This window comes from Magnolia sinica, chromosome 3 (assembly GCF_029962835.1).
Source record: "Magnolia sinica isolate HGM2019 chromosome 3, MsV1, whole genome shotgun sequence".
NCBI lineage: Eukaryota > Viridiplantae > Streptophyta > Magnoliopsida > Magnoliales > Magnoliaceae > Magnolia > Magnolia sinica.
In genome coordinates, this window is record NC_080575.1 from 112,935,164 (window position 1) to 112,950,357 (window position 15,194).

The following is a 15,194-nucleotide window of genomic DNA, read 5'->3' on the forward strand; positions in this document are numbered from 1 at the left end:
AGCAACTTGAAGGATTCGAGATACATGAAGTGAAGAATAAAATTCATAGGTTAAAAATGTCATTATACAGCTTGAAATAGTCACCTAAGCAGTGGTATAAAAAGTTTAATTATTTCATGATGAGTAAGAAATTTACTATAAATAAATTCGATCATGATATCTATTTATATTATTGAATGATAGAAAATTCATAATTCTGTATTATATGTTGATGATATGCTTATCATCAACCATAACAGGTCTGAAATCAACATATTAAAGACTCAATTATCTAGGACATTCGATATGAAAGATCTGAGAGATGTAAAAAGGATTCCCAGCATTGAGTACATATAGATAGAGAAATGAGCAGGCTATGGTTGTCTCAAGAAGACGATATTGAGAAGGTTTTGGTTAACTTCAAACTTGATAAGGCTAAACTAGTTAACACTCTCCACACTACTCACTTTCGACTTTCTTCAGAACAATGTCATATATTTAATGAAGAAAAACAATGTCTCATGTGCTCCACTCAATCGTAGTTGGCAGTCTGATGAACAATATAGTTTGTACTAACGTTCTGATATTATATGTTGATGATATGCTTATCATCAATCATAACATGATAATATGCTTATCATATTATGATATTATATGTTGATGATATGCTTATTATCAACCATAACATGATAATATGCTTATCATATTCTGATATTATATGTTGATGATATGCTTATCATCAACCATAACATGTCTGAAGTCAACATATTAAATACTTAATTATATAGGATATTCGATATGAAAGATCTGAGGGATGCAAAAAGGATTCTCAACATTGAGTACACAAGGATAGAGAAATGAGCAGGTTATAGTTGTCTCAAAAAGAGAATATTGAGAAGGTTTTGGTCAACTTCAAACTTAATAGAGCTAAACTAGTTAACACTCCCCACACTGCTCACTTTCGGCTTTCTTCGAAACAATGTCATATATTTGATGAAGAAAAATAATGTCTCATGTACTCCACTCGATCGTAGTTGGCAGTCTGATGAACGCTATAGTTTGTACTAGACCTGATATTTCACATGCAGTAAGTATTGTGAGTAGATACATGTCAGACCCCTATAAGCAACACTGGTAGGTAATGAAATGGCTACTTCGTAACATATGAAGTACCGTTGACTATATATTGACATTCGAAAAATTTGAGGAGAAATTGGTAGGTTATGTGGACGGCAATTATGCTGGTAATGTATATAATAGAAGGTCGACTTTCGGTTCTCGTTTGTGCTAGCAGGGTAGAGCGATCAGTTGGATGTCGAAACTTCAGTTTATAGTTACTCTTTTCATAACTGTAGCTAAGTATATAATGGTGAAAAAAGCATTTAAGGAAGCAGTCTGGTTAGGAGGTATGATGAACGAGTTGAGGCTTCAGTACGAAGTCATGCCTGTGCATTGTAACAACGAAAAGCTTGATCGATTTGGCAAGGAACTTAGTTTATCACTCGCAGACTAAGCGTACATTAATATACTTCGTCACTTTTATCTAGAAGATGCTAAAATAAGGTAGTGTTACTCTTGAGTAGATTCATACCAGTGAGAATCCTATTAATATTCTTATGAAAGTTGTTTCTGCAGAGAAGCTTAGGTTTTGTCGACTTCTCTGGGTTTGGCGAAGGATGAATAAAGATGGAGTGTGCATGAGAAGCGATAATGATGGTGCTATTATATATAATGGACACAATAAGAGATGGAGGAAGTAACTTGGAGCAGTGGAGCGTGGAGATTAAAGCCATGGTAGAGATTGTTGTTTGTGCCTTTAATTTATGCAAACAGGGAATTTTTGATAGGATCAACGCCATGGTCGATTCAATCGACTGATTTTTCCATTACTTGCTGGATACTTTTGGGGATATTTAATCTTATCAAAGGTGGGCCACTCGACAGGCCATTGATGCCACTCGAAACTATCGAAGGTTCTATCGAGAAATTGCATGAGTTATGTGGACTTGAAGGTTTTGTTTCTAATTTTATGAGGGGGATATATAACTAGCTTGTAATAATGAATTAGGGTGAATCATGAACATGGGAGAGAGCCAAACATGTCTCGGGTTTTGAGAAGGGGAATTCGTCTTGAGAGACAAGGGTTTTAAATTTGTAAGTTGCCTATCTCTTGTAATCTCGTTTTCATAGTGGATTTATTATCGATTTATGCTGTAATTTTTTCTCATAAGAGTTTTTCCATGTAGATCGTTGTGTTCTGTGTTATTGCTTGAATTTTCATTTCTCTATTCACGTGTTTGATTCGTTCTAAGATTACTTCCACACATAATATATGGTGACTATGTATCATTGGAATTGTTAGTTTGGACATTTTTAAGCTGAACTTGTTATATTCACATTCATGCAATTAACATGTAAGTGCCCTCCATGCCATTCTTCATGCTATGCCAAGGTAATAGGGTTTTTCTCAATGGTGGCATTTTATATCTTTTCATTTAGGAGTTGTTTAGTATCTTGGATTTGGAGGTAACTGGGTGTATTTCAAATCCAAGTAGCTAATTCCTGCATTTGGCAACTTTAAATTTAACCGTAAATCAAATCAAAAGTATTTCAAATACTCATTTTGCTTAATAAAATACTCGAATGAAATACCTTTTTTGGATCCTTTTTAAAGGTTGGAGAGTGCCATGTGTAACAAAGGTGTTGCTAGACTATTAACCCATTACACGTTGATGATATCTCAAAACTATTTAATTATTGGATGTAACATTAAAATCATATCAATAGAATGATTCAAACCATCTAAACATTGGACATCTAAATGGATGGTTAGAAAATGTCAGTAAGTCACTTATTTAGGATTCTTATATTTATAGCCCAGCTAAGGTTTGAAATTTTCTCATTTTTTGTCAAAGTATATATTTCAATAAGTTTATTATAATCATTCTATCAATTATCACATATAAATACTACTTTAAGATGTGAAGCTGATTTAGTTAATCTAATTTAGGTCTTATAAAAATATTGAAGAATTCCAATGCATTTCAAATACAAGCTCCCATACACAAAATTTAGATTCCAGTGTATTTCAACCAAATGCAACTTAAGATTCAAGATCACCTTCTAATATAATTGTGATTTTGATTTCAATGCATTCCAAATCCTAGCTCCCAAACAAGCCATTAGTATTTTAGGGGAGTGGAGATTGATGAATGGTACACATGCACTTATGAACTGCACGCTTGGATTCAAGTATTTAGGGCTTTCAATTAGCTAGGCCTATTCGAAATTTTAATTTCACTAATTAGCTTAAGCCTGACCCATTAGCAGCCCTATAAGTAATTTATATTAAACTATTCAATTATGGGTCATACTTTTTTCCCTTTTATAAGTTAAAAAAAATACATGGCCTGTATTTTAATGTATCTTGAACTAAAAGTTGCGTCCTTTCAGCTGGTTTGGATGCTCACAATTAAAATACACCAAAATACAAATCACACTATAAATGAAACTGATGTGAATTGAAATCCTCAATTGTGCTTAGATGCCGGCGAGTAGAATGTATTGGAATTTAAAAATTGTGTTTAGATGCTTTTAAGTGAAATGTACCAAGTAAATTGGTTTTAACACCCCAAATTAGTACACTTGACATTTAACACAGTAATTGTAATGACCCTATTAAAATATACACTTTAGTCAAAACTAAGAAATTTATGAGCATTGGGTGCACAATAAAAGTAGGTCTCCAATTGTTTTTTTTTTCTTCATTTCCATTCAATTCTTAGCCTTCTACGAGGATTCTAATTCATTTTATTTCATATAAATTTTAATTACTACTATTTACAATCAATCAAGTAACCCTTTTGACCATGTGCATCCTTTTGCCGCCAATCATAACCAATTACCATCAATCAAACTACTTTTTTAATTGACATTTATTGGACAGTTAAAGAATGAAACGAATTACAAGTACTACTTCAACAAACAAGTGTCTATGTTTCAATTATCCAACCGGCCTTGTTTTGGACCATGATGTTGTGATAGAAAGCTTCAATATTTGATCGGTTTAAATGTATTTTGTAATTTTTTCCTTTTTGTTTTTTGTTTTTGTTTTTATTTTTTTTAAAATAAAATTTTTAAAGGCGAGGGCGTGTACTCTTTTTGCTACTGCAGGAGTATTGCCATATCAAACTAGCTTTTCAAGAAGGAAGGCTTCTTGCCGTGCCCGTACAGACAGGGTCAAGGCACGCGGCCTTAGAGTCTAAAGAGAGAGACAGAGGGGAGGAGTAGTGGTACTGGCAGTCGTAGAGTCGAAGCAAATTTAAAAAGGAGAGTTAATTGATACTGTGGCAGAATATCACGCTTGATACGCGATCCTCAAATCTTTTACACGTGGCATGCATTTTCTTGACTAAATTGTGAAAACCACTGTTGCCACGTCAGTCCCAATGTTGAAAAATCTGATGCCTCTGATTCCCTTGTGGACACTTTTGTTGAAATACGACCGTTGAATATCTAACCCATCGTAATTCTTGATTGGTGATACATATAAACTGGGACCCATAATCTGGGTAGCTTAATTTGAATAAAGTTATACCACGCATGCAATTACAAACCACTTTTGAAATGCCTGTGTATCATAAATCGCTAGTGTATAAAATCAAAGAAACCAAAAGAAATTAAAAAAGTACAAAACAAAAAAGATAACAAGATATTAAAAATGTCATACTATATGGTATCATCAGAAATTGTAGTCCTAAGATCCTGAACTTTGCAGGCTCAGCCACCATGACTGAATCTGCTCGTCTTATGAGATCTAGAAAATATGGGCCATAGTGCAAAAGTTCCATGATCTACTGACTTGGCTGAAAATGGAGGACTATAAACCAGTGTAATCTGAATCAAGTTGGGGTCACAACAGTGTTAACATGGTCCCACCCATTGACTGATTCGATCCCACGATCTCGAACTGGATCTGATGTCCCGATCTGCTGGGTCATGAGTTTCTCTCCTCCCCCAGCGGACCCATTCACAAATCTAAATGTATAGTTGAAAAGAAAAATGACAGATCCATATATATATATTTATTTATTTGAAAGATCTATTTGTGAAGAACTATCTGGTTGGTACAAAAAATTCAGGAATTTTATAAAGTTGAGAGACTTAAATTTTAATGGTTCCGATCGTCACATGGTGGGACCCACTTAGGTACGGAGGGACCAGGGCTCTACGTTGTCCAATAATCCCGCGGATTCTAAACCGGTACTCGGTATTAAAAAGAAGTTAAAAAAAAAAAGAAGAAGCAGCGAAAAGGGTAGATGTGGGGCCGCGCGTGCTGGACCATGGAACTAAGCGAGTCATGGGAAGCTTCTGCCCAAAACAACACAAGGCGGGACACGGGTGTGCGGATTGCGCGATGAGTAAACTCTGTGGGGTCCACCGTGATCTATGTTTCTTATCTACTCCATCCATACGTTTTATCAGGTCGTTTTAAGGTAGGAGCCTAAACTTGAAGAATATCCAAATTTTAAGTGGAATACACCACAAGAAAGAGTGGTAATTGAATGCTACCGTAGAAAACTTCTTGGGGCCACAGAAGTTAGGATCAAGATGATATTTGTTTTATTTATTTATTTCTCTATGTCTGTGTGACCTTATGAAGAAGTTGGATGACGATAAGTTTTCAACAGTGGACGTTATTATCACCGGTGTGGCACGCTGGAGTTTCAACGGTGGTGGACGTCATTATCACCACTGTTTCCTGTGGTGTGGCGCACTTGAGATTTGGATATCCTTCAACTTTGGGCTCTTATAAAACGTATGGACGGCGTGGATAAGATACATACATCACGGTCTCGGGATAGGAATCGCTTGCCACACCCGTTTTAGGAAGCCCAAGCAACACCCGAGCTCAGGGTATCTAAAGAAATTTTTTATTTTTCTAAAATCCATTCCGTGCATTAGTTTCTACACATCGTTTCAACCGTACATGATAAAAATCATATTGATCCGAAGCAAATAAAGGCAACGGTACCGGAAAAGCTTAAAATCACAACTAAAACATCTAAATTCACTCTTTAAGGCTGACTTTAGCTTTGAATGAAGATAAATTTTGAGATATATATACATAATACTGTGAAATAACTGATGAAAGGGTTGGATGGCAAATAAACAACACGCTGGTGGCACCAGAAAGGTTTCGTTGGTGGCGATTCCCATTCCCACTGTTACCTCTAGTGTGGCCCAAATGAGATTATTTTGGAGATGAAATTTAGGATTAGATTCTAAATAGAGGTTTCTCAAATGATGGATAGAGTGGATTTCATACATACATCGAGGTGGGACCACATATGTCGGGTGTGGCACGCTCGTCCAAGGACAGGTGTCGCAGAGGTTCTTATTCCAGAACGCGCGGGTCCATTTCAAATCGAAAAAAAATTTCTTCCTCGGATGCGGAAAAAACCCTTCACCTATTTTTTTTCTTTTACTTTTTCCTAAATTCACGTCTCTGGATTCGTGCTTTCGCCCTTTCCGCATAAAAGAAAGGCAGTCTGCAACCGTCCCTTTCTTACAATCTTACCCCTCCTTAAACCTCAGAATTCCCGTAATAAACCCTGCTAAATACTCCTCACTCCCTACTAATCTACTATCCATAGACTACAGAGACAGAGAGAGAATCTAAAGAAGAAAAAAGAGCTATAACAATCTCTCTCTCTCTCTCTCTCTCTCAAAGAAAGACGAGAGGGGAAGAAAGAAGCTAGGGTTTGGGCTTTGTCTCTCTCTTCCATGTCTCCTGCGACTCGAACCCAAGAAGCTGCTGCTGCTGCCAATGGCGAATCCTTCACCACCTCTGCTGCTGCCAATGGCGAATACTTCACGACCTCTGCTGCGTTTCACCTGGAAGTGCAGCTCTCTCAAAGACGCCGAATGCCACCGAAAAGGTCAGTAAGATGAAAAGAGAAACCCTTGAAATTGTCATCTCCTTCATCTCTTTGCTAGGGCTTCTCCCCCTCTCTACGTGTTCTGTTTTCGATAGATTTTTTTTTTGGGTAGCCTGTTAATTATATTTTTTTCCTTGCCATTATAAAATGTGTTTTAATCTCTTACTCGTTGTCGGTAGATTTTGGCGTTGCGTCCGTAGCCTTTGTGGTACATAAACGTAGGTGAGGTCCATACTCCTCATCCCGTGGGCTCCACCACTGTCCCAAGGTTGCCTTGATTGGATAATCCTACCCAATGAACTACTTCATCATTCAATGCAATCCGTTGAGACTTTTTGTCTTTTGTACCCACTGATTAATAGGTTAGGATCGTCTGATCAGTGTGTGTTTTTTTGGTTTTGTTTATGGGCCATTCCCCCGTTGGACCTGCTGAAAGAAGGGTCCGGATCTAGTCTTTATTTGTCCCATGCATTCTAAGCAATGTCGAGGCATGGGAGACACTCGTTCCGCTCCAGGCAAATTTAGTTATTAGGCTCTATCTTATCTGCCCCTTTTCTTCTTGCTTTCTTTTTTCTTTTTCCTAGTCATGCTTCATGTTCACCATTTAGATGGATATATGTTTTTTTTTCTTTGATTTGTAGTATTATATTCATTGTTTTTGTGGTCTATCAATGTCGTGGGTTTAAATATCAGAATCAGAGAATGTATTAGACCAGCTTCAACATTGATATGTATTGCCTGTCTCATACAATACACACTATGTATCATCCATTTCAGTGCAGATTTTGATTGGTTTAGAGCTTGTATTGGCAACATACACAAAATATGCACCATACTACTTGGTTAAAAAGCCAATATGCATTTATTGACATTTAGAACCATGATTGATTGACTGCTTTTCATGAGGATTGGGTTTTCCTTCAGATGGGATGATTTTACCATTGTCCAGGAGATTTGTACTAATGGGGTGGATAGTTTGGATATTTCATGTAGGGAATGGTATTCCCTTTCTGGTGGGGGAATGGTGACAAAATCCGTTTTTGGAAGGATGCATGCTTGGAGGAAATTCCCCTTGCAGTTTCATTTCAACCCTAATTCATGCTTTCCGTAGTGAATAAAGAAAAAGTCATCTATGTTTATGACACGTCCACGGTTAGCATGGCCTGGGACATCAAATTGAGGAGAAATCTTTTAGATGAAGAATTGGTGTTGTTTGCAAATCTGTTGGGAAAGTTGAGCTTGGTGCCTATTGATAGTTTGTCAGAAGATGGGAAATCATGAAAGTGGTCAGAAGTGGCTTATTGTTTGCTGGGTCTTTCTTCACTGGGTTTATGGTTTGGAAGGGATCATCTCCGCCTTCTGCTTATATGTGGAAAAAAAAAAAAAAACAAGGGTAAATACTTATGCTTGGGTGGTGTTGGCCAAGAAAATTTGATGGTGGACAACTTGAAGAAGCGAAACATGGAACTTCAAACTTGCTTTATGGAAAATGAGGACAAATTCATGGATCACCTTTTCGTCCACTGTAAGGTGGCGAAAGAGTTGTGGGATCTTTTCCTTCTTCATATTCAGGTCTCTTGGGTGGTCACCAATTTTATTGGGGACCCGGTGTTGGATTGGGATTAGGGCCTTCAAGGGTATGAAGGAGATCGTTTGGAGAATGGTGCCTTTTGGTGTTATTTGGGGTCTATGGGAGGGAAGGAATTGTAGAGTCTTCGAAGGTAAAGCGTTGCTGATTGATCTGCAAAAGGGAAGAATTGTGGCTGTGATTGCTAGCTTGGCTTTGTTGAAGTAGGAGTTCTTCCATGGGTATTTTTTGGTTGATATTCTGAGTAATTGGAGTGGTTAGGGTTTTCTGTGGGTTTCTTGTCTCTTGTGGGTGGGCTTTCCCCTTGGGAGATTTTTCTTTTTCTTTTTTTTTCTTGTGGCACCTAGCTATTCGATTGATGAGACGCTCACTTGTAAGCGGTTGGCCACTGTTGCTATTTAATTCTTTTTTAATAGATTCATCATTTTTTATTTATTTTTAAGATCATGATAAATTTATTTAAAAAGAGGATGAGAAATCCCGAAAGCAAACTACAAAGAACCTCAAAAGAATAAAAAAAGCACTTCACTACTGTGCAAAAAGGGCTTTAAAAGCAAGGCCTGAGCTATGACATCTGATCTACCTCCCCTGAAACCTTATTAGGGAGCTTATGCTAGTTCCTGAAACATTTCTCGTTCTGCTCCATACATATTGACCATAAACTAGCAAGGATCGACAGCCTCCATAAAATCTTCTCTTTCTGACCTAGCCTTGCCCCATGTCATGCTAGGAGGAATTCTCCAATGGAACCTGGCATCACCCACTCACACTGGAATAGATCAAAGAATTGATTCCACACATCATCTTTCCCCAAAAGAAAAAGAAGAAAGAGCTGGCACATCGATAGAGTAGAAAGGTGGGGGCAACCTGAAAGTTAGGCTGTTAACTCGCAGGTGAGTTTACAATGGCCTGTATATTGATGATGCATGCTAAATCACAAATTCAGGAACCTTCATGCCATGGCATGTGGTCATACTCATATCGCACATCAATTAGTTTATTAGACTAGGATGCCCATATTTCCATTTGGTGAAAGTGTGAACCTGTATACTACGTCACATCTAGGCTATGTTGATTTTGTAGGCATGTACATTATTGAGAAAGATACTAGTGTCAGGATGCTTGGTAGGCTTTCTTCTTCTTCTTCTTTTTCTTCCTCTTCTTTTTTGAACGGTGATGCTCAGTAGGATTTGAGGGCAGTGCAATACATGGTCTTTACCTTTTGACAGTCTGGTATATCCATCCGGATTTGTTCGAGTCTCAATCAACATAACATGCGATTGTCTTGCTGGTTGAAAATATATACTCAAGATCTGTAGATCTCTAATTTTAAATGTACTGACTGACTGCCTATCTATTGATGGGGATACTTAAAAGGAACATACAATTCTCGTGACCGTTTCAGAAAAAAAAAAGGAACATGCAATCCCCTAGAAGCTGGAAAGTTTGGGTTGTTGTGATCTCTAGAAGTCAATGAAATTGCTAGCAATTGCCGAAATGTCAACATAATAAATCTTTGGAATTTCACACATGGGAATCTGGCATTGGAACTAAAGTCTCAATCATTTATCCTTTTGGAGTTCGGCTAAGCTCACATACATCTCAACATGTGCCACCTACCATGCATTGGGACATCCTGCATCAAGGTGGATCCACTGTGCTGATGACCTGGCAACAAATCAGCTTGGTCTAATCAACAGGTGGACCACATGTCTATGTTGGTGTTGACTCTGTAGCCCACCTGATGAGTTGACCGGTTGAATTGTCCAATGTCTCTGCTGATCTACATGGTGGATACAACTGATGCAGGGTTCGGATTTCATACTTGACAAGGTGTATATGACCCCTTGTAGGACTGCATGTGGGCTTAGAAAAGCGCCTGTTTATTGTTACTAATGGAGAAGCGATTTTACTCTGGTCTAGCCTGGACTTTCTCGTTGACAATGCAATTAATATTGTCAACTCAACACTAGCATGCGAGAGTGCAGCTGCCACGTTCTTCTGCATGGTATGGTTGTGAGATTAGGACTGCTTATGAAGGATGAAGCAAATCGCATGATCTGCAAAGTTTGGGAACTATACGCAGATTGCTAAGTTCTTGTCGGTTCATTTGAAAACAAATTAAAATGAGCTACCAAGGTTCATTAATTTATTGGCCTGAAATTTTCTGTTAAATCTGCCTTTTTTGAACTTTCCCGGAAAGGAAATTAAGTTGATATGTTACCACACTAGAACTGCTAATGCTAACACATGCTGGTGAGGATTAAATATTGCTGATTTAGTTGCATATGTGCAACGAACACCTTCATCAAATATGGAAGCACAAGAAGAGTGCGTTTGGAGAACATATTAGTCTTTAAAAAATGTGTTGTCCAATTCATTAGAAAACTAACTCATTCGCTTGTTGCATGCAAGAAGATGACGAAACTTATTCTCAGAATGATAGAGCCAGAATGGCTGTCCTGCTCTCCTCTTTTAAATAAACCTGAAATGCGAGCTGGAATAAATCTGTGAAGTTGTTGATAGCCCTACAAGGCTATTACCAAACATTCTTTTTGAAGCCATCTCTGTTACAACTAGCTTCATTGGTTCCTTATTACTGTGTCTGCCATGAAACCAAAATGCAAACCTGGTTAGACCCAATTTTTATTTTTTTAGCCCTGTTTCTAGGGAATACTAGCAAAAATAAAAACAAAAAATCTGCTTGTTGCTGTTATTGCAATCCGAGCAGCTAGTAGCTGATTGGTCCTTGTGTATTCATGGGATATTGTAAATTATTGATTTCTTCCATGCAAGAAGTGTTGCTGACATTAAACCTCCATGGTTCTGTTTGGCTTCATCTTGCTTTTGTGGAGTTCAAGTGGTCCGGGCTCATGATAGGGTTTCTGCAAAACAGATCTATGTTTCTTGTACTGCCTGGATTGGTGATGTAAAATTTGTCATTGGCTTGTTGATTTTACTCAGCCTATGTAATTGACTATTACATAGCAGCTGTAGGAGTTTTGTGCTCACATTGCCGGTCCTAGGCCCCTATAAAGGAGAAAGGTTGTGTCAGGTTGGCAGCCGGTGTGAAACTTTTGCCACAACTTTATCATTGTTTCGTTAGTGGCACTATATTCAAATGATCAGACCGTTGTTTAATTTGTTGCTTTGGGAATTATATGCTTTATCCTTATCCATTGACATTTCTATATTTTGGCCATGGCGGAAATTCATCATTCCTGGTGGGAACATGTGCAATTAAGGATCCTTTGTGAACCAAACAGTACTGATTTGAACTAATTCAGAATAATGTCATCTTCTGTTTGGATTTATCCAGATTATATTGCTTTCTCTTACCCTTTTGTCATTGGCTAGGTTCAGAGATGAGAATGATGCTTGCAACAGGATTAAGCGCTCTTTCAGCATTATACTTGAAAGAATTTTCTGGTCTTAGGATTACCAGAAATGCATGAATTGAGGAAGGCATCCTGTTTGGAATAGGGAATGAAGCCATTGGTCCGCTAGCATATAAAATATCTGTATCAAATAGACAATCCCAATATGGATTCAGCTATTCTGAAATTCTTTGGGTTTCAATTGGAGTTTTGCAACTTCTTTGTTCGTCTGTCTGATTCTTTTGTATCTGTATCTATTTGTATACTTGGAAGCCGGAATTCCTGTATACTTATTTACCAAAGCTAACATATCCTGCCATTCGTTTCTCTTCACCATATTGAAATGTGTTACTGCCGCAATGTAGACTCTTGGTGGCGTTTTGATGTCCAAGTAAAATGATGAGTTTCAGAAAATCAGTAAATCAAATATGACAGAATATTCTAAATGTAGACATAAAAAGGAACCTAGGATGCATCAGTTTGTAAGAAATGAGTTTTCTCATATGTGAGCTGTGGTTTAGTAGACCTTTGCCAGTTTTTCATTCATTCTACAAAAATATTCTACCTTGTATTCGTCAAGCATTAATGTGGAATTTTGACACATTATCGAGGTAAGAACACCTATACCCTGATGTAGTTTATCCGTTTAACTCATTGTTTTTAATTTCTTTGTGACTGGGAATCTGCATTTTGGTTTTATATAATTTTGGGAGTATATGTGGCTCCCCTTTTGGAAAGTAGATTTTATTTTTTGATAAAATACATGAGATCATTTTTGACACATTCATTAATTTTTATTTAGTTCCACCCCACATGAGCTTCTTCACTCATGAACCTTGTTATTATATTATAATCTGCATTCAATTTTTATCATAATCGGAAGAATTTTCTGGTTTAATGCCTAACACTGAAGTTGCTAGAGAAGCATGCCAAAAATGGAAAAAAAGAAAAGGTTTCTAATAATCTCCTCAATATTGGTCCATCCTGGATTATATTTTTCTCCGTCTCCCAAGTTTTGATTGAGCAAACCCATTTTGCTAGATGACAATTGAACCCCTTCAAAGCTTATAAACTAGCCTAGATTTTGTTATGCCAATTCGTTTAATATCAATGACCTACCCAATGTCTTCTCTTAATATTCAGTGATATGTTGATTACTAGATTTTGCTTAGAAGATAACCAATGTGGATTGAATTTTTTCCTATTCATCTCAACATTCCTGGCCTCCAAGATCTTCAGCATAAAACAAGCAAGATCGGGTCCAAATTTACCGGGTGCCCCTGTTTTGTGAAATATGATGCTCATCAAACCAACATTTCTGTGACAAAAAAGTGTTTTGTCAAAATCAACCCTCATATTAAGATTCCCTGTCGGTTAGCTCTTGCAAAATTGGTATTTAACAACAGCCAAAAAATGGTACAACACTGATAAACACTGATAAACATTCCCCCTTTTGTCGCATAAACACTAGGTATCAAAAGGTACCTGCAACTGTATCTTTTAAGCTAATTTCTTCTTTTGGCTCTCTATTGTTCAAGTATTTATCAAATGAGAAGGAAATCTTGGAAACAATAAATATCTATGGATTTCTTGGCACAATCTTCTTCTTCTTCTTCCTATTTGTGGCGAGTCCCAAGTAATTTTGTTTTTGCCACTCATTTTTTGTCAAATGGCGCCATCTGGTGTCTAGAAAAACCATTACATTCAATAGAATCTTAATGATAAGAAATCTGGATTGTTAGTTGTTGGTGCGGTAAAAAGATTATGACCATGGAATTAGAAGACTCCTATCCTTTCTGCCTTTAGAATGAGTCCTTGGAGTTTTTGGTGTTTCATCCTGCGACGCCTTTCTTATCAGATCAAGTTCAAGGGTATCCTGCAAAACTTACATTCATAAACCAATCTGGGTGATGATCAATGGTATCGATCTCTGATTTTTCAATTTGTGTCCACACATTCCTTATCAGTTTGAATGTCATCTAGTTAGACATTTGTGGATTGTAAAGATTAATGGATTAAGTTAATCCTTACTATGTACACGCTTTAAAAATAAAAAGCAGAACCCCTGTCAATCTCCATCATAACTTATTCAAACCGAGATTCCCGTAGCTTTTCCAGATGCATCTGCTTCAAATACAATATTCTTTTGTGATGTTTAGCCTTTGATGCTACTGTTCTCATGTTTTAATTCCTAAATGAACTTGATCTTCACTGCTGTCTCAAAGTCCTTGTCCTTGAACTTGCCAACCTCTTTAAATTTAATCTGTTTCATGTTCTCAGATTTCTCTCGTTTACACAAATGTCAAAAGATAATCATGGTCGCTTTCTTTAATACTTCCCTGCTATTTTAACCACTTTCAGCTTGTCATGCACAAAGCACCAAAGAAGGTAATCTCCTTGGTGGCTTTCTTTGCGGAATTGCTTCCATAGCTTTTTTAAATCCATACCAAGGTTCTAAGATGGCTTGAGATGTCATAGAGTTCTCCCCTGGCTTAGAATGGTCTTTTTTGATTAAAAATAAAATAAAATCGAGTGAGTCACCTTCTGGTGGAAAATGTTCTGGGTTAGTTACTCTTTCCATTTTAATCTTTTCCAATTGTCAGTCTTTGATTTTATTGGAAACTGCTACGACAGGTGGCAGAAACCATAGATCATCTCACGTTACAATTGGAAACTGATACGGGTAATTACTATGGTAGTGGAATAGGGTGCTTATCCGTTGCAGATAATCATCTCACGCCGACCACTTAGATGTGTGATCCCACACTACGCATAAGTCAAGAAATCAGGTTGACCTGTGATTCAAGTGGAGTACGCCAAAGAAAACATTTGTGAGAGAGACGTTCACCCTTGATTTTCATGGGCTCATAACGCCCAACTGTAGTGAGGATGTAAAATCCATTCAAATCATTAAATGCTTGTCCCGGTATACTTACCAATCATGTGGTCCAACTGAAATACTTGAGGCTGATTATTAAGCCATTTGGTCAAGCATGGGATGACTCACCTGATTGTCGAAGTGGATTTCACATTAATACTAAGGTGGAGCCCACTTAAGCTGGACACTCCTTTTGCAAAGTGATGTTTAAGTTACAGATGCGGATTTCCTGCGGAAGGCTTTTGCATGGAGTTCCTGCCCTATAAACTTAGGTGGGCCCACTGTGATGTTTGTTTTGAGCTCCTTTTAAGGCATGGGAACAAAAATGAGCAGGATCAAAGACTCAAGTGAGCCGCACTAAAGCAAAAGGTGGGTAGGGAAATTCCTACCGTTGAAACCTCCCTGGGGTCGACAGTGATGTTTACATGCCA

The 15,194-nt window shown here is 37.5% G+C and overlaps 1 long non-coding RNA gene across 1 annotated transcript; it reads left to right on the forward strand.

The window, feature by feature from the left end:
• The first annotated feature begins 6,854 nt into the window (after positions 1–6,854).
• Positions 6,855–12,221, forward strand: LOC131240759 (uncharacterized). Its single transcript, XR_009168862.1, has 2 exons — positions 6,855–6,920; positions 11,866–12,221. It is a non-coding gene; the product is annotated as an uncharacterized LOC131240759 (long non-coding RNA).
• Positions 12,222–15,194: the final 2,973 nt, after the last annotated feature.